Source organism: Melitaea cinxia, chromosome 18 (genome assembly GCF_905220565.1).
Source record: "Melitaea cinxia chromosome 18, ilMelCinx1.1, whole genome shotgun sequence".
Taxonomy (NCBI): domain Eukaryota; kingdom Metazoa; phylum Arthropoda; class Insecta; order Lepidoptera; family Nymphalidae; genus Melitaea; species Melitaea cinxia.
Genome location: NC_059411.1, coordinates 12,090,100 through 12,111,833, shown reverse-complemented (window position 1 = coordinate 12,111,833; position 21,734 = coordinate 12,090,100). Strand labels below are relative to the sequence as shown.

Here is a 21,734-nt window from a genome sequence, read left to right as displayed (position 1 = left end):
ATTATTGTAGATCGTTTATAAGGTCATTTTTTAAAACTAAGAACATAAACCTCAACTATGCTGTCGAAAACTATAGTGTTTACATTGCAGTTGCTTTGTTTTAAGTTTTAAAATCTCTTTTTTAAAGTTGATAACTTTATTTTATCTACAGAGCTTTTGTTATTTTGCCAGCATTTCCATTAGTGGAACGGTTTCATAAAATATGTTTTAATTCAATTATCTTACAACGATACGACTAATTATGGCTTATCAGATTTGGATGCAATTCGACCGAAAATTAGCTTATAGTCAGGAGTAAGCCTGGGCAACATTTTTCTCCATATGAAACGTTCCCGTGGGATGGATGTTTTGGTTTTCATAAAACCTAGTATATTGATTTCAAAGTGAATATTAGAAAGTTAGAAAATGATATGAAAATCTTATGGTTTTTATATATAATACTATAACAGCAAATTTTTAGGCAAACAAATTCTCAGGCATTGGTTAATTTTTTTTAAATGCCTAAATAAACATACATGCGGATATTTAACATGATAAGTTATCATTCTGTGAAAGTTTCATATCAATTGGGTTAGTGGTAAACAAACAAAACTTTCCTCTTCACGCTATTAGTGGATACGTCACCTGAGTCCAAAGAAATCAATAAGTCTACATAATTTTGTGGAATTGAAACCGTGAAGTCTGAGAAGTGTGAATGTTTCCCTCAAACCCTGTTTGTAATTTGAACGTATTTTTCGGATAACTTTGGTATACCTACTAGAGTTATCTAATTAAGATTCTTATCATATAGTAGGTACTTAAATAATTTTATTATTAATTAAAACCACAACTTTAGTACATGTCCACGATAAAACTAGTTATCTCATCTGAAATTAGTTAAAGTTAATCTATATTTATAACAAAAACTAGCGACCCGCCCCGGCTTCGCACGGTCGCAAAAACTCAGTGTTCCTCTACTATATTATGCATATATTATGCATATAAACCTTTCTCCGGAATCACTCTATTCACCGAAGGAAACCGCATCAAAATCCGTTGCTTATTTTTAAAGATTTTAGCATACAGTCAGCGGGAAGTGACTTTGTGTTATACTATGTAATGATTAACAAGTTCAATTATGTGCGTTTTAGAAATTTTGAAAGAAATTTAGGACGACGAAGTTCATTTTCGTCTGTCTGCCCGTGTTTATAGCGAAACTTAGGACGATTTGAGATAGTAATCTCGCAACTTTTAAACTCCAAATTCGCCACGGTTCCATTTGCTAAGTTGCGGAAAATTTAAGTCCACGATAGCAAACCACAGTATCTGCTTACTTTACATGTATCGACATTAAATATCGATATTCGCCCGAACGAAGTGTGGGCTAAGCATTAAAAGATTATTATTTAAGTATTGATATTCCTAAAGATCTTTCTATTTTAATGTACAGAGCCCATTTGTGGGACAGATTTTGTCTGTACATTACAGTTCAGTAAAAATAATCATATTGCGAATAATAACGCCGTTGACCTGAGTAAGCTTGTGTTTATGTATATGGAATAGCGAGAATAAAGCAGACACGCAATACCTGTCGAGTAAGAGCCGCAATCTCATTACTCAGAAGTTGAATATATAATCCTGTTATCATAAATAATATGTCGATATACCAAACTCAAATTATTTAAATCCTGGGGTTTCGGAATTATATTCTCTATCTTTAAAGCGCGTATATTTTGCTAGTTCTATTAAAACACACTACATACCCTGATATTGTTTCTCCCATATTGTCTGACGTTACGGCAGATAGTTTTACGACCACTGAAGTTTAGTGCTATTTCATTGAAGCGTGATAATTATGACTTATTTGAAAACGCACCCAACAAACAAATTTAGAGTTAGTCTGCTTAAACATCAAACACTAGTATTCTATTTCAGTTTAGTCTCGATAGTCTCTTACAAACAAAAAAAAAATGCAAAATGTACAGATAAAAAAAATTAAAACAAATCAACGCCGTCAATGTCAGACCAAGTCCTACACTGTCCTACTTGACAATCACAGGACTATCGGTCATAAGTCACTTATGTTTAATTAGTACCCTGTAAAATAAGCAAAATAATTCATAATGTTTTAACAAAAGACGCATGTCCTTTAGAGGCGAAGGCTTGCAAGCAATTAAGAGCCCATGGATATTGTATATTTTTATTAATTCATGGCCTCTTAAAAAACTAAGACTTACAATATAATACATACTGAATAATATAGAATAATTTAATATGTTATATGCCATGATAGCCTATACCTCACATTGTCTAGATGTGACATAGCCTAAAAAATATCACAATAGAGCTCTCTCAAAAGAAGGTTTAGTCATTAGATTAAACTTAAACAAACACTAATTAGAAACAGGACAACACCAGTTATACCTACAAGATAGCCTTTGATCCCTTTGTAAGCTATATTGTTAGTGATATGCGTAGCTATATAATTAGTGCCCCAAATGTTTCATTTCACTTATTTAACGTCAAAACGTCTTATGAGATTTGGACATATTTAACATTTTTAACCGACTTCAAAAAAGGAGGAGGTTACTCAATTCGACCGTATAATTCTTTTTTTTTGTTGGAAAGGAGATATCCCTGGCGTGGTATCATGATAAGGAAACCGGGATCTAATGATGGGATCCCAGAGAAATCGAGGGAAACTCTCGAAAATCTTTTTATTGGGTGTATCGATTTTGACGATTTTTAATTTAATCGAAAGCCAATGTTTATCACATTTAAATTTCACCGAGATCTGATTACAACTTTTGGAGTAATCTTTCTATAATGCGTATTTACTTGACTATTTTTTCGTCTACCTACGATTATAACGTCGATATAATTGAAGTCCGGTTTTTTTAGTTTGCCAGCAAACATAATTATGTATTAATAATATACATAAAATAGCTTCAAGGTTGGTCAATTAAGTATGAAATACGGAAAAAAACTTAATTTTATAGTAAAGTGGTCTACTTATTAAATTGACACGTTTAAACCAACACTTCCATTTAAACATTTTTTAATATACTTTCATTTAAGTTTGAGTCATCCTCTGACGAAATTTGTATAATATTATTATTCCTAACTCAGGAACAATTAATTTGAAACAAGAACTGAATTCGAAATTTATAACACTGGAAAAAACTTTCGTTTGACAATGGGACATTTTAGCCTTCGATTTATATACAAATTTTAAATAAATTGAGCTCTTTATTTTACTTTAAATTTAGTAAAATTATATGATCTTATTGCATTAAAACGAATACATATCATTTATCACATCTTTATGATGTTTTGTCATAAAATAAGAAATAGGATAGAGAACAGTATGGAAGGCAGCGGAGCACAAGAAAAATAATAACAACACTATAAAATACATGCTGTTACCCTGACTTTGTCCGCAATTACAAATTCTCATTTCATCGTCTGTCCCAAAAGAACTTTACTGAATTTTGTCATGAAAAATCTAGTATGGATACTTATTGTGAATAGTTCATTCGAATGTATGTATTAATTTCGGATATATGTATGTATGTACGTTTAGATAGGCGGGGATATGGAAGAAATTGAAAAAAAGTTCCGACTCGTATTGATGATAAAGTCCTCCAGAAATACCTTCAAAGTAATGCATTTTCGACATTAGACCTATTACAGTTTTATTATAAGCATTTATAGTATAAAAATCCAATTATTCAGTAATATGACAACCAATATATATCCAATTATAAAACTCATATTAATTTCACATTGAGTAGTCAGTCGCAGTGGATACAATATAATAATTGGTACCGAGATCGACATAAAACTTGCAAGTTAATTAATCTCGCGTTATTACAAGGTTCTCAATTAATTTTTAAGTGACATTGCGTATGTCACGAACGATTTGCATATAATTTTGCCCATTTTCGACATGCTTAATTTTAAAAGTCATCATTCTTCGTATACAACTCAATATGTTATTAATTGATATTCGTTTTCTTAAAAAATCGTGCGTTCAGTAATATCGTATTTATATTGTTCGTGACGATGTATGAATTTTTACTGCTCCTTCACACAAAATTTACTGAATTGATTGTAATAAAAGTTTGTACGTAGATAGCTGAACATCCAAAATAATACAAAGGCTACTCGACATTCTCAAGGAATCAGCAATTACGCGGATTAAATCGCGAATGGCAACTAGTTCTCTATATAAGTACTAAAAATGTTTTGTGTTTTTTCTTTCATTTTTCTGTCTTCAATACTTCTAATCTCTATCTGATAGATTAGCTTTTAGACATAATAAATTCTGTCTGACCTTCAGAATAGATTAACCTCTGTGCCAAAACAACGGTAAAATATTTATAGTAGCTTTATTAGGTTTTCTTATAAGTTTCTCTGACATTGGGAAAAATGAGAATAATGAAATACTTAACCGACAGTAACACTGTAACAGTATATAGAAATCTAAAAACCACCCGACTAAATTAAATCTGAAAACCTTAAAAGCACATTTGCTACTAATACGTTAGAACGAAGATCATATCATCGTATATTAAAAGATAAACAAAGAGAATGATATCCTTGATTTAAAAAAAAAAAAACATTAAAATATTCTTTGTTATAAAGAGCATTGTACGGATGAAGACATTGAAGAAAAATCCCGCTGACTGTCTGGACGAACAAAGGATAAGGTTAAAAGACCTCTCTATGGCTTGACTGTTTGATCTAGGTACACGGGTGTAATCGTCTGTCTAGCAATAAAATGCTTAGCAAATAGCTATTTTAAATTAATCCATTAGTCATACAAAAGCGTTTCATAGAAGGTAACGGTAGTTGGTATATCAAATACATTTTTTAAAGACTGAAGGGATAGTAGTTAATAAAATTGGTGCACTGAAGAATTTAGCCTACTTGCAAGTCTGAGATGTTCTATAATTGTTCTTGTTATCGCAAATGTCACTTAAAAATTTAAATGGCGGACTTTTGGCGCCATGTAGTTTTAATAGGACATTAGGTTTTGGAAGAAATTGGTTTTCTTTCAATTTATGTTTAACCATGTAAATAAAAAATTGAAAATTGGAATTGGAATAAAGTTTTTTTTTTTTTTTTTTTTTTTATGCGATCGGGCTTTTTTTTATGATTTTCATTATAGACTCATAAATAGGAGTAAGAGGCATTCCAATAATCCGAGCTAAATTTAATACCAGTTACCAGACTTAGACAAATCAAATCTTGGCAGTCGTTTTTAATTATGCATTCGTATTAATTGCTCCTCCAATTTGTTTTATTAAAATATTCAGCTAATTGAACTGTAAAATAAAATTGATATGTGCATTCACTACAACACTTAAAACTACATTTGAACTAAACGGCAAGGTCCGATCAATATCCAGTTATAAAATTGAAAACATGTATCTGGTACCAACATATGTGCCCCTATGAAGGCTTTGTTAAACTGATGTAATTCTTTCTATTTTGTAGAAGTAGTTAGTAGAAGTAGCAGTATTATTTAAAGATAACTATATTAAAATAGGTTTGACACGATAGTCAAACCGAAGACGAAATCAACCAAACGCTTGTTTGTTCCGTTGGCACAATTGGCAATGACCCTTGCTTTGTGCTCCGGGCTGAGTTCGACCCAACTCGAGTTTAGATTTAATTTATACTTGTATGTACCTATAATACAAATAAATGCATCTATATTAGACGGCTGTTACCTAGGCATTAAGTTACCTTAGGAACAGACGACCGTGTCTATATGCTAAACATATAAAATAAAACCAAACGCAATGTAAATAATATATGTTAACATATTCTTTAGTAAGATATACGTGTAACAACGAAGTCAATGTCCTGATCTTGTCAATTGAATTATTTCAATCTGCCATCTACTAATAAAGCGTGAATTGTTGGACGCGCTGAATTAAACAGATCTAGATGAAGATTACTTCCTCGTTTAGTCTTAGCACAAAGAGTTCAGATTAAATTAGTCGTTACTAGTGAAGTCTATTATGATTTTATTGCCCAGACCATTTTATGATAAACTAGTTAATTCGGCTAAATTTGTACCGCCATTTTTGTTTTAGTGAAGTCGTCCATTTTTTTAACCGACTTCCAAAAAAGGAGGAGGTTCTCAATTCGACTGTATTTTTTTTATGTATGTTACATCAGAACTTTTGACACAACAGTGGTGTGTGTCAATTGGTCCTATTTAACTTTATTTGAGATCTAACAATTACTTTTCGAGTTATATCTAATAATGCGTTTTTACTTGACGCTTTTTTCGTCGATCTACATTGTATTATACCGCATAACTTTCTACTGGATGTACCGATTTTGATAATTCTTTTTTTGATGGAAAGGAGATATCCCTAGTTTAGTACCATGATAAGGAAACCAGGATTTGATTATAGGATCCCAGAGAAATCGAGGGAAACTCGAAAATCCGCAATAACTTTTTACTAGGTGTACCGATTTTGATAAATTTTAATTTTATCGAAAGCTGATGTTTATCAAGTGGTCACATTGAAATTTTATCGAGATCTGATAACTACTTTTTGAGTAATCTTTGATAACGCGTAGTTACTTGACTGTAGTTATTTTTTCGTTGATCTACTCTGTATTACTCGTCGATGTAATTGAAGTTGTTTTTTTTTCGTTTGCAAGCAAACACAATTATTAAATTTAGCTTTTATACAAACCTTGTTCTGAAAATACACAAAACATATCCAATGTTTTGCAGTCGTTCGGCTGTCTTTCACGTACATACTTTTCGGCGACTCGTTTTTGTTTATAGAAGATGGATATGTAAATGTAGATAATGATAATGTTCGAATTTAACGGTTCTTAAGATAAACGAACCCTTTTCTGAATGTGGGAATCGGGCATAAGTATATTTATCACCGTGTAAAGATGTACAATGGTCCATCTCTTTACTCTTCTTGAATGCCGCTTGTCGTATTTCCTTCCTACAGCGGTAACAGGAATATATTCAACTGATGTTTATCATGCTAACTTATTGTTTTGGTGTGGTGGTGTAAAGCTTTAAACATTTGCATCATATTGTCTTTATACTTTGCATCGGAGAAGATATAAATTCATCCATCCCCGTTATTAACATGGATACCTGATAGCAACCGTTACTTAGGAAGGAAGGAAATTATCCGCAAACCCGAAGCTGATCGGGGTTCATAGCGTGACGGTTTAGGTTTCAAACCCTTCTATTCCCAACAAACTTTCTTATGCTAAATTATTTCATCATAAAATAAATTGAATTAATTAATACTTTAGCTAATCTTTACCTCGGTACTTAATCATTTAAAACGATCAAAACAATTAATAATCCTGTTACATTTTCCACGCCGAATAAGTTAATTATTCGGTATGTTTCGTTTAATTTGAATTGAAATTAAAAAATAACTGAAATGGTAACAAAATCATGTTCGAAATTTACAAGGTATTTTTAATTTATGTTTTGATAATGTCCTCCTTGAAGTGTTCAATCTCGAATCTATGTAGACTGTCTTTATTTTGTTCGCTAAAACTGTCGCATTTGTGATTGTTTGAGCTTTTAAAATCCCGCTACTAGGCCTCTTTCTCCATGTAGATCTCAACGGTTGAGATTATCCGTTACAAGCAAACAATAAAATTTTTACTCTCTTTAAAATGTATGTTATTTAGTAAGAATTATGTAATATAGAAAAATGTTATCCAAGTAGTATTTTCTTTTCTATTAGACTTATATTATTATATAATTTATTATAAGTTTTTTAATTAGTATGCCTAACAAAAATAATGAAAATATCTATACTAAAGTACAAAGTATAAAGTATACTCAGCATACCTAATTACTATCTCGAAATGAAAAAGAAAGTGACCTCGATCATAACAGATATTAAATAGACTGCATTTAGTTTTTTAAATCTATTTTAGACTGTTTTATTAAATATTAGAAATTTATGGATCGATTTCATATCTCTTTTTATTGGCTGTATGTAATAAATCAACATTCAGAATCATATTGACTATAGTCTCATAAATAAATCAATTAACCTCTAATACAGTATTTACTTAATATTATTTTCTTTCTTTTTATGTATTAACCGCATAAAAAAATATGTTGTATTAAAATCAAGATTTTTTTGAAACATTTTAGGCAGCAAAATCGATCTTGATGCCAGGACTATTTTTTATTATTATTTCAGTATATCAAACCAAAAGTACTGAATGAATTTATTTGAATGAAACTGGCCACAACTTGGAAGACTGAATACTTCTACTACTTAGTTTTTTTTTTTTTTTTTTATTGGTGAAATAGCATGATAGTCGAAACGTGTTATAAAAAACGAAGATACGGTTACACTTAGTATTAAAAAAATATATCTTATTTTTATATTAAAATTACGAGTATAAACATAATTTCACAACAAGTAATAATCGATGTGATCTTTAAAAAACATAAGTCACTGGCGACTTTAACGTTAAAGTATATTTAGGTCTCGGGCGATATAGTGTTTTAATATTTTGAAATTGAACCGAGGTGTGTCAATATGCGTCCCAATTTCGTAACACCTACTGACCAGTCCTTTTTTGCATTATTTGATCGCGCTGTATAGATAACGCCTACGAGGCGCGACGAAGAGATAATAATATGTGAGTAATTTAAAAGTTTACGTTTTTAATCTATTCCACGTGGCCTATGTATTTATATAACCTGCAATTTCGCCCACATGGCTTATTATAAATGTGCTTATAAAATATCTTCGTTATAATTTCACTGTTACCATTTGTATAGTAATAATGCCGCTTATTTCGTTGGTGTATGTTACCACTTTACCATACACCAGATTTTAAACTAGAATTTCAGGATCACAAACATACAGACAGACAGACAATATTGTAGATATGTATAGTTGTTTTGATTTCTATTGCCCGCCAAGATCCTCATGTTCGTTTGTTCTAAATATTATTTCTGTACTGACGATCTGTTACAATTTTAGTATACCGCGAGGTTAATGCCATCAAAACATACTTTTCCACTTTTAAAAAATCACAATTTCTACATTAAAGTAAGCGGCTTAATGGCGCTTTTGAATTTTTTTTACAAATTATACGCTGGTTTTTTATGAATTAAATATTATAGTTACGTAAAATAGTAATATGATAAGCGGCAAAAAAATAGTTTTAATTTGGCCGATACAAATATTAACATTGACTTAAAATGTAATAATGTTATCCTTGTTCGGACAAATAAGAGTAATTCAATAATGTTTTCTCCCAAAACAGTAAATATTATGATACAAATAAATAAATTGATACATTGATTACTAAACATTAGCTTGATCTAAATAAAAAAGAAAAACAAGTTTAGTGTCTGATTGTCTCTGACTTTTTTGTCGGCTAGTTTCAGAAAAGCTTGTGAGAGTCAGTACATACTGGCGGGTTTTTCTAGCAGATTTTATGAAATAATAGATCTCGCAAAAAACAGCAGACAAAGGCATTGTCTATGCGCACTCATCTAATAACAAATGATAATGTAACGACTCTTATTTATATTATACTAGACCGGACAGACTTCGCTCTGTCAAAAGTTAGTAGTAATTTTATTAAAAAAAAATTTTTTGTAGTATTAAAACCGATGGCGCAACGGTTACAGCCATGGATTGTACGTGTTGCGTTGGCGGTTGCGGGTTCGATCCCCGCACATGACAATCATTTGTATTGGCCATACAGGTGTTTGCTGTGGTCAGCCGGCCTAGCATGCATACAACGAGATATCTCTTGACGAGAGAGAGAGATAATGTCTACATCGAGTATTTTCTCGATTACCCTAACATGCGCACTACGAGAGACAAAATTCTCTTCCGAAGACTTCGCCTTGTCGAGTAGAGAAACATTATCAACCATAATCACAACTGAATATCATTCTTATTTCTTATGTCGTAAAGTTGAATTTACAACGTTATTGACCAATCGTGCCAAACCGGGATAAGCCAACATTTGTATAATTTCAAACGAGTGACACATGTTTTATTTAACAATGTTCTCGGCCTTTTGGCTAAGATAAAAAGTGTATATCTAACTTAAAAAATCTAATATGGAAAATAAAACGGCGTAAGTAAATGAATTTAATTATATATGTAAAACAATATGCTCGTGTTGTGCTTTATATCTTGTCGCACATTAGATAATTGTAATTCTATCACGCATTGTTTTTTTGTTTTTTTTAATTTTAAAAATTTTTTGAATTTTTGAATTTTTTTTTTTTTGATTATTGATTTTACTTTTATTCTATTTAATTTTATTTTTACTTATTGATTTTTTTAATATAATTTTGTTTTGTTTTTTATTCTGAATGTTGTCTTGTCTTGTTGTACTAACCCAATATGGACTTATACTTTGGTCTGAAATAAAGTATTATTATTATTATTATTATTTAGAATAAGAAGCAACAGGGCGCAAATACGTTTTTTGTGTCATTATATGGCACACTTCACTCGACTTTTCGCATTTCCCGCTCTTCGTATACCGAAATTATATAATTATAATAGGGAAACGCCATGGTATACAAAAAATAGGCACCCGGTTTTATTTATTTTTTATTTATCGTCTTTCTCGTCGATAATATTGAAAACGAGAAGTTTCTCTTCCTAAAACGACAAAATTCGACAAAATTACGATGTCATGTTAGCTTCCGTAGAGATAAATATCACAGATCACTAAAATTTAATGATTATTTCTTCTATTGACGTAACGAGAAGAGTAACGCGTGCACGCATGTTAGCTACTGTAGACATAGAGAGATAATACGAGAAAAGGGGTAGACAAAATTTTGTCGTGGCGCGCATGCTAGGCCTGCTGGGTGTTTGTGCAGTCCTTGTGGGTCTCCCCACCGTGCCTCGGAGAGCACGTTAAACCGTCGCTCCCGGTTGTTATCATGTACACCTGATAGCGATCGTTACTCATAGTAGGGAATATATCCGCCAACCCGCATTGGAGCAGCGTGGCGGATTAAGCTCTGATCCTTCTACATGGGGAAAGAGGCCTATGCCCAGTAGTGGGATATTACAGGCTGAAGCGAAAACCTTCCGTGGGCCTTAAGGAACATACAAAAAAATAAATTAGCCGCATTGCTCGAGCCATTCTCGAGTTATGCGCTTGTCAACATTCATTTTTATCTATATTATATATTACATTTCTTGTATTTTAAATGAATTTTATCAAATATTGTCAACTTGTAAAACACGAAGATGAAGTCAAGAGTATACTCAACGATGTCTTCGGTTCGAAACGATGACACTTCAGCGAGTAGGAATGTACTTAAATTTTATACTTAGACGTCTTACGGTCCACAAAGAATGGAATACAAAGAAGGAACCATGATTTTATTATTATCCATACCAACGGGTCTAAGTATTGTTGATCTTGTTATGAACTTGCGAACTGAACTTCGTGACTTTCTTTGTACAAGCTTTTGATATAATTTTTTAAAATAGGATATCATTATGACTCCATTAAACCTTTCAAGACAATTTTTCCATTTTGATCTTAAAATATTTTTATTTTAAAAACCTTTTTTGATTATTTAAAGATGTTTTCTATGAAAGACATCTTATATCTCCAATTACATTAGAAGTACTAACAATCTTTGAGAAAGTAACTGTTATATTTCTTGCGCTAGCAATTATATTTAACGAGCTATTTTCAGCTAAATCTGCTAAATTTCAGCTAATAATATTTCATAATATGGGGATTTGAACGTGCTTTTGAAGATTTGATTAAAGATGATGAGATTAAGATATAAAATTGTTCCATTACTGATTCATTATCCTACAATTCTATTAATAACGCCTTTGTAATAGGATAATGGCGACCCTAGACCTATCTTCTACCTAACCTTAATTCAAATTTGTTATAGACTAGATATGGCTGTTTTGCTTTTTTCGCCTTTCTAAATTTCTTTAACCGCCTATATTGGTAGTACGGTTAATGCTCACATTAACATGTAAATTGAAACATAAAATATTAAAACCCAAAAATGTTAAATCTGTCCTTGTAAATCATTTAAAAAAACCAAAAGTATTTACAATATATGTACATTAATTATTATATTATCATTTGAAATATTTTGGTTTGTTGCAAATAAAGTATATTTCGAGTAACGTTAAAAGACAATCCGACCCCTAACTAGGAGAAACGCATTATTCTGTGGCTTTAGCAAAATTCCGTACAGCAAAATCCACTCTGATTTTGAAGTATGAAATTTTGCTTAAGTTCCTCACGTAACGTATGAGATTACACAAGAATTTCGAAAAATTAGTTGTCTTCAAAGATGAAATTTGAGGTGAATATCTTTTTAGAAATTCAGAGTTCAGCACTTTGAAAAATAAACTATCAAATAAACATTTATAGTTCTTAAACAGTAAGAAATAGTATACATATAGCTGTATTTCGATATATCAGATGGGATATAGTGGCTGTAAATTAAATCAACTGAATCGAAGTAATTAATAAGGTGAACACCTATTGCTAGGATATCATATAAACTCTTGTATACCTATGCACTCCTAGTCATTCAGACTTTTAAATAGCATGTCTAAAATTAGCATCATGAAGCATTTTAAAAGTAAAGCCCCTACCTAAATATACTATCGTAATATATAATATATACGTTTATATATTACCACAACCTTTTTTAAATTTTCAAAACAAAATTAAGGTCGTTCTTTCATTCAAAGTTTTTAAGCTAGCTTTTGTAGGTAATTTCATGAAAACATGTGAATTTGCAAGTATTAAAAAATAAATTTACTTTCCTGTTATATAATAATGTATGATAAGGGTATGAGGGTAAGGTGATTATCACACACTTAACGAACGTCAAGTAAATTATAGAATAGTGGTTGTAATATAAGTATACGAGTATGTAGAGTAAACTTAGCTATCTCTCATGTCAGAGTCTCAAGGGCTGGAACCGCTGCGGAAAAGATTGAATTAATATTCACCATTTCTTAGAAATATATAATTTTTTTTTTGTCAATAGGTGTTAGAACACTTTAACTTGGGACCAATAGTGCTCAAACTTTTTTCTCTTGAATCTTCTAGCCTCTTTTTTTTGGCATGAGAGTTGGCTCATATTTCGCCCAAATATTGTAATTGCAGTTTCAAACGGAATTCCAATGTAATTATAATGGGATTCCAAACGGACATGATTTATGTAATAACGATTATTCGTATGTTATTCGCCAACCTGCATTAGAGCAGCGTGGTGGATTAAGTTTTGATCCTTCTCCTACATGGGAAAAGAGACCTATGCCCAGCAGTGTCATATTAAAGCTAAAGCGATTCGAATCTATAAATTAGTAATTGTTCATGAACATATATGCTTTTATTTAATGTTTTGGTATATATTGTAACTGTTGTTATAATACTCGTACCTACAACTGATCCTTCTACAAGATATCAATTTTATTGATGAAATCGTTACTTTTACTGTTATGAAACAAAAAATCCAGGAATCATAAAATCGTGACAATCGTAACAATCACAACAGAGCTACAATATCTGTGTAATATACCGCTTTTATTGTTGGAAATCGCTTGCTACTCTAAAAGTCGTGAAAAAAAGTTTCAATAGAGCTTTCACCGTAATGCATGTTTGAGTGAAGATTAAAACGTAGCCTCCCATACAGGAAAGTACCACGGGGCCAAGCCTGACCCAGGCTTGGCCCAACTATGTAAAACTCTGGGCCAAGCCTGCAAGCCAGGCTTGTCCCAGTATTGGTAGAAGTCTGGGATGATAACGATGGGCCAAGCCTGGGCCAGGCTTGGTCGCCGGGACTGGGCCAGGCATGGTCACCGGGACTGGGCCAGGCTTGATCGCCAGGACTGGGCCAAGCCTGCAAGCCAGGCTTGTCCCAGTATTGGTAGAAGTCTGGGATGATAACGATGGGCCAGGCCTGGGCCAGGTTTGGTCGCCGGGACTGGGCCAGGCTAGGTTGCCGGGACTGGGCCAGGCTTGGTTGTCGAGACTGGGCCAGACTTGTAAGCCAGGCTTGGTCCAGTCTTGGTAGAAGTCTGGAATGATAACGATGGGCCAGGCTTGGGTGCCGGTACTGGGCCAGGTTTGGTTACCGGGACTGGGCCAGGTTTGGTTGCCGGGACTGAGCCGGGCTTGGCCCAGTCTCGGTAGAAGTCTGGAAGGATAACGATGGGCCAGGCTTGGGTGCCGGGACTTGACCAGGGTTGGTTGCCGGGACCGGGCCTGACTTGGTTGGCAAGATCGGGCCATGCCTAATTCCCAGGACTAGGCCATGCTTTATTGCCAATATTAGACCTCGCTTAACTGCTATTACTGCCCAAAAAATTAAATGCCGAATATTTTCCATTTATAAAAAAATGGGATTAATAATTGTAAACACATGTTGATAGTAACTATATTTTTATTATAATGATGCACTAGTTAAATTACATTAAAATACTTCACTGACTGTAATTAACAATACAATATTAATCATCATCATATATTAATATAAATAATTGCTTGTTCTACCGGTGACAACCTATAATTTTTCAATCTTTTGCTAACAATATTTTAATAATTTGTAAATCTTTGTGAATAATATTTGGATAGTTTTTAAATACCAATGCTTTGCGTTTTTCCTCGTTATCTTTTAAAGATTTATAAAACTACAAATGTCGCAATGTCTTTGTATGGCAAGGCGTCACCGATAATATTCCAAGCTCTTTGTTTACTCGGTGCATCTCCTGACTGCTGGACGACTTCTAATATTTTTTTAACTTGTTGTCCAATGGTGTAATTGACGCTTTTTTTTTACTTTAGACATTTCAGTGCAAATAATACGCTGCAAATATTTCGCAAGATGTTCGTAGGTAGTTTGTGATGCCTGGAAATTGTACAATAAATGATCGTGGTAATATGTATTATTTTAAAATTAAAAATGTATAATATTTTCGTACAATAATTGACCAGTGCTTTTAGCCTTTGATAATGGTAAAAAGTGAAAAAAAAATACATTATAGTAGTATATAACCGTTTTTTATTTCTTTACTTTTTACGTGAAATTATAGCTCACTAACGAAGAGATTTTAAACAATACAGTATTAACCCTTATCCAATTAAGCACCTTAAATAGGTTATGCATTTAATATAGATCAATATGGCCCTCAGCTCACAGCATGTAATTTAAATGAATAGTTTCAAAGATATTACAAATTTAAAATGCAGGGATATAGCGGTTGCGGCGGTACCGGCCGGGCGGCGCGGGCGCGTGCCAGTAAATAATAATAAAAGTAATAGCGCGTCGAAGACCGCGCGCTTCGACCACCACACCAACTTTGATAAATTAATTAATTGCCTAAATGATAAATTTTGAGGTTATAAGAAAAAAGTGTAAATGAAAAATGTATATATCTTTTTATTACCTACAACTTGCCATTTACCTTATTTCCGTAAGACTTGTAGTTTAGCCAGAAATCGACATAAGCCGTTTTTATCCCCATAACCCCTCACTTCCCGACATTTATTTTTCCTTTCATTTTCGTTGTATTCTCTTTCTTTTCCAATGGGTTTCATCCTACTATAATTTTTTAGGTTTCAAAAGCTAAATGTACTGGTCTATAAGTAAATATAATAATAACAATATTAATAAAAACAACAACAACATAATCCTTAATTATTAATATGTTTGTTCAATGTCAATTTGTAATTATCATGTGTAATTTCTAAAACGCGTATCATTTTTCAATTATTATTACATGATAACTAATTCAGGAAATATTAAGTAAGTAGGTAATACCTTTAGGTTCCATTATACTTTCACACGCAGCTTCATCGCTCTTATCAGGTTCCTTCTAAATTGTCGTTGGAAGGAATTACTACAAGAGCATAGGCTCAGTATTTAGATCAATCATAGATTCACTCTCAGTGCTCTCAACATCATTTGTTTTAAAGGATTTTTTAATCGGCGTGATCCTTGATTATAATTCTCTGAAACGCCAATAAATTATGTTACTACACGATTACTACTACATCGAGCACCATTACTTTTATTATTAGAATTGAAATTCAATAACATTAGCGAAAACAAATTTACGTTGTACAATTTAAAACTTCTAAAAGTATAATTCGATTTTGATATCTATTAAAAGGTTAATTACAAGGTATTGTCTCGAGATAATTTTAATACTATAAATAAAATAATTAATGTGCGTAAATACTCACTAGCTTAGCTGATAATCTGATTGGTTATTTTAACCATGTCATGAAAGGCACGATTTCAAGTTCAACCCATTTATTCACCTTTTGTCTTCATCTTTTTTTGGTGGCCACAAACACATAGTTTCGTTCTCAGTAAACCAAGAAGTTAGTACTAACTCTATAATTTTTTTATTGTTTAATTTAACAATTTAAATTTATTTATAACAATTTCCGTCATTATACAAGTAAAAAAAAATTAATAATAACCTAAAAGAAATTAAAAACGTTGAGTGAAGCAAGCACGTTGCTCGACTGATTCAACATCAACACAACAGTAGCGTAGCGTATGTCGCAGGCCGCAGCAAATAATTATGAAAAAATATGGCTGTCGTTTCACCGTTTGCGCAGGTACTATTGTAGACAAAAGTGCTAAGGCAAATGCTCCACGAACCTCTGCGGTTGCCCGTGAAATTCAAAATATATTATAAAATATATACTAGTATAAGTTTGTCAGCAAATGAATAATTGAATCGTGTATTAATAATAAAGAAACTCTCGATTATTATTTTCTTTTGAAAAATATGTAAAGACATCAAAAATCGCATATATTATATTATTTGTATTATTTTTTGATTGTACTCCTACACACTACACATTCTTGCACATACCAAGGTTGACTGGTAGAAAATGCATTAGCGTTAAGCCCGCCTTTTGTACACATTTGTTTTAGTGTATTTATTGTACAACAAAGAATTTAAATAAATAAACAAATAAATAATTTTTCTCTCGTCTTAAAGTTGGCTGAAGTTGATGCATTATTTTGACACAAAATTAAACGTTAATAAAATAGACAAACGAATCCATTTCGTTCGTTATTGTACTCTAGGGCACGAGAAGCGTGTGCGAGGGTGGAGAGGGACGCAAGGCGACAGTGCGCGCTTACGCAGACCCGAAAATCTGTTACTACGCAAGGTTTTGCGCATTCAAGGTCAAACACGACGCGACACGTGAACAGTTGCTTTGCTACTTGCTACACTTTCTATTGTCTCCGTGTATAGACATATTTATATTAAGTATATCAATTTACGGCTTCTAGTAATTCTTAAATAATAATAATAAAGAAAAATAAACGTGTCTGACTGACTGTAAAAATTAATATTTTTTTTCTATCAATTAAAAATTAAATCATTTCAGTATTTTAAATTATACAGTTAATTTATTTAGCTCATAGTTAAATTGTAGATTATCAATTTATGGAAAAAAACTCAATTTAAAGTTTTAAATAATTATATTAAGTTTTGAAGTAATTAAGACGTGAAAACTATTTTATCGATTACTTTGCAAATAAACTTAAATATGTACAACAATAATCTAATATTATATTACTTTTATTTATTATTATAATGCTCATATATCTATTTTAATATATTATAAGTTACAAAGCTTTGATTTTATTTTTATAATATTATATTATACCTATACCTATATCGGTTCAGGTTTATTTCTTACACAGATATTAATAGTTCCGACATTCCTTTTTTGTTTTCATTTTTTATTTAGTTTTTACTTTAATTAACATTCCACAACAATAAGTATTTAATACTAGATTGTTTTTTTTTCGGATCTTCCAAAACTTTATTTTTATAATGTTAGCTAATTTTTTCAATTAAATTATTTTTTCATATAGTTTCATACGACACAAACTCAACAATAGAATATACAACTTTATCTGTTCGCACAACAGGTATTCGTAATCTACTATAAGCTATGATGACACGAGTTTCAAAACTATATTTTTATTTTTATAATGTTTGATTCGCATACTTAATTAATTCATTAGTTCTTAAAGTTATATATAAAACAACAAACAAATATAACAATAGTCTTTCTTTATTTTAAAATTATTCCTTTTTTTCGGTTATATTATTAACCTTTTTACATTGCTTGGTGTTGTAAACATTTATTATTCGAATTTCGTTACAATGTGTTTTGGTCCAAAGTTGGGTATTCATTGGCATGGCCGAGGCTAGTTTAACCAGTCTTGACCCACGCTTGGATCTCCAATGAATGGCCAAGACTAGGTTAGCCAGTGTTGGCCCAAGGTTGGCTGATCATTGGCATGGCCGAGGCTGGGTTAACCAGTCTTGGCCCACGCTTGGATCTCCAATGAATGGCCAAGGCTGGGTTAGCCAGTGTTGGCCCAAGGTTGGCTGATTATTGGCATGGCCGAGGCTGGGTTAACCAGTCTTAGCCCACGCTTGGATCTCCAATGAATGGCCAAGGCTGTGTTAGCCAGTCTTGGTTTAAGGTTGGGTGATCATTGGCATGGCCGAGGCTGGGTTAACCAGTCTTGGCCCACGCTTGGATCTCCAATGAATGGCCAAGGCTGGGTTAGCCAGTCTTGACCCAAGGATGGGTGATCATTGGCATGGCCGAGGCTGGGTTAACCAGTCTTGGCCCACGCTTGGATCTCCAATGAATGGCCAAGGCTGGGTAACCCAGTCTTGGGCCAAGGTTGGGTGATCATTGGCATGGCCGAGGCTGGGTTAACCAGTCTTGGCCCACGCTTGGATCTCCAATGAATGGCCAAGGCTGGGTTAGCCAGTCTTGGCCCAAGGATGGGTGATCATTTGCATGGCCGAGGGTGGGTTAACCAGTCTTGGCCCACGCTTGGATCTCCAATGAATGGCCAAGGCTGGGTAACCCAGTCTTGGGCCAAGGTTGGGTGATCATTGGCATGGCCGAGGCTGGGTCAGCCAGTCTTGGCCCAAGGTTGGATAATCATTGGCATGGCCGAGGCTGGGTTAAGCAGCCTGGCCCAGGCATGGGCCAATACTGGTACGCCGAAGCGAGGTTTCCCAGTACTGGCCCAAGCCTGGCCCCTTTGTCAACTCTGGGGGTTTCCTGCTTGGGCTACTCTCGATAGCGACCGCGGAGCTTGAAAACTGCTCGCTACAAAGTTGTTTCTTTTTATAATATTTGTTTGTGATTTTTTTTTATATACATTTTTTGTGACAATCCTGTAATAAAACCAGTTATTGTTTTTATGATGGAGATCGAACGTGTTGACTGACGTGAAACGTAAAGTGAAAACAGATATAAGATTAGGTCGACAACAAAATAATAAGCGTACGGCTCACAAGACAGTAAGTGGTTACCGTTGTATATACGCTTGTCGACTACGAGCGCCCGGACCCTCCTCAGGAGCTCTGGCGACCCCATCACCACAGGAACGCAACACTGCTTTAGAGCCGTATTATTTAGCTGTAATCTTCTGTAAGGTGAGGTACGTTACCAGTCGGAATGATACAAATTTTGAGCTGAATATTACCTGCTGTACCCTACCACAATACGAAATATAGATAAATTAATGCTAATTTATCCACAGATAACATATAAATAGAACAAGTCCCATATTAAATTTACATATATAACATTCTAACATACGGCATTACTAAATTATTACTAGTTCTTAACTTAATATTGTTAAATACACATTTTAACTTAGTTTTGACACATTGAGTTGTCGGTTCAGATAAGATCTGATGGAACAAGCAGACTTCTAGTATCGGTACAGAGTTGTATCGCGTGGGAGAACCGCAAGGTCTCTATACACTTATGTACACATACTAAAAATATTAGAAGGTCTTCAAGTCCTTACTATACAATATAATATTTCTTTGAATACACATATAAGTTTATTATTTTAATACATATAAAAATATATTCGATATTTTTACCGTAGTTAAGTTTAATAATAATTTATGGGGTTAAAAGTACAGAGGATTAGCATTATTTGAATACATAAATATGAATGAATCTATTGTTAGATGCTAAAAACAACTTTTGAAATTAGGTAATCAATGTGCTTTGTTAATTTTCATATGAAAAATTATCACCTTCATTAAACTAAATAAATAACCGCTAAAACGAATCGTTTCATGAATGAAGAACCCGAACTTTAATCAAACCTAATTGATCAAGTGCTAACAAGAAATTAATGATTTGTTATGCTCTGTTTATTTTCATTGAAATGCAAATCTCAATTAATTATTTGAAACTAATTAAGAAATTAGAACGGTTTGACAGACGATAAAGAAAAACGTCAAAGTACTTATAACGAATTTATGTAAATTGTCCGAAAGCTTTATTCAAAATGGCTACAAACGTATTTACGTATAATAAATTTTGTTTATTAGTTTCAATTTTGTTGAGAAGTTTTTGTTCTATCTAAACTATTATTATATAGAGAGTGGATTTATTTGTTTGACTGTTTGTAATCGATATATATATATATATATTTCTTGTGTGCGTGTGTATGTCACTGAACTTCTCCTAGACGGCTGGACGGATTTTGATGGAATTTTTTGTGTGAGTTTAAGGGGATTCGAGGATGGTTTTTTTTTTTTTTTTTTTTTTATTCTTTATTTATAAAGCCATACATTCGAGGATGGTTTAGATTCATAATTTGGTCCACTGGAAAATGTTTATTTAACTTATTTTTCATTTATAAGTAGTTGTTAATTTTGGAATGTTTTACATTAGATCCGGTAGACTGCGCTACCATCGCAGCATCAAATATTAAATACTATTCTATTTTAAATTGAAGAATATTTGAAATTTTCGAATTAATGACGTGTGTACAAGACAATGTCTGTCGGGTCTGCTAGTAATATTATATATTCTTAAATTGAATTCCTATTTCTCCTCTTTCACAATTAAATAATCCAAAAGTAATACAGGCTATAAAACATCAATGAAATAATTCAAAAAAGATACAGACTACACCGTGTTATGATTTAACAGCGGAACAATAACTATCAATGTCAATAAACCTATCAATCAATATTCAAGTCAAAGGTAACCGCGATTGAAGTTTCAATTTGATGTTAAGGCTACTTACTATATGGTCTTAACGCCCACTGCCACAATAATTGATACTTAAAATACGTCGTACAATGTCTGAATAAAACGCTGTTGCTTGTTGTTGCTGTTGCTGTACTCGGACACGAGAATCCATGATCCAATGACAATTGATCATGTGACAAAAAAACTATTTTAACGTTTCAACCATTATGAAAAAGAAGTAAGAAGACCATAAGATCGCTTATTATCAATGGGAGTGAAAACGGACGGAACATCAAGTTTGTAACATACTGTTGTATCATAACGCTGCTGGATTGCCTAATAAAATAAATAAATAAATATTATAAAAGAAGTATGATTCTTAAAGTATCAAGAGTAACGTTAGTGGAACAACTGCACTAAATGTCAAAGTCGGAAATAGAAGTGATCTTGGCTCTGTTGATGTCGCATACAAACAAATATTATTTCAAGATGACATTTTAGCTCATTTAAATGCACAAATACTTACTATTAAACTAATTTATATACCTAATGATATTTTTCAAATGTAAAAACTAGACTTTATTAAGTTAATTTTTTACACAGGTCGGCAAACAAGCGTACGGCTCACTTGATGGTAAGCGAATCCCCAATACTCCCAGGAGCTCTGGTCA

At 32.7% G+C, this 21,734-nt stretch overlaps 1 protein-coding gene and 1 long non-coding RNA gene across 2 annotated transcripts in view; one reads left to right on the top strand and one right to left on the bottom strand.

Moving 5' to 3' along the window:
* The window catches only part of LOC123662011 (spastin), a 37,998-nt gene that overhangs the window by 6,204 nt on the left and 10,060 nt on the right, over window positions 1-21,734 (top strand). The gene's annotated exons all lie outside the window — the stretch shown is intronic.
* LOC123662013 lies at window positions 14,521-16,376 on the bottom strand. Its single transcript, XR_006744427.1, has 4 exons — window positions 16,240-16,376; window positions 15,815-16,005; window positions 15,459-15,633; window positions 14,521-14,902 (listed from the first exon to the last, which is right to left on the bottom strand). It is a non-coding gene; the product is annotated as an uncharacterized LOC123662013 (long non-coding RNA).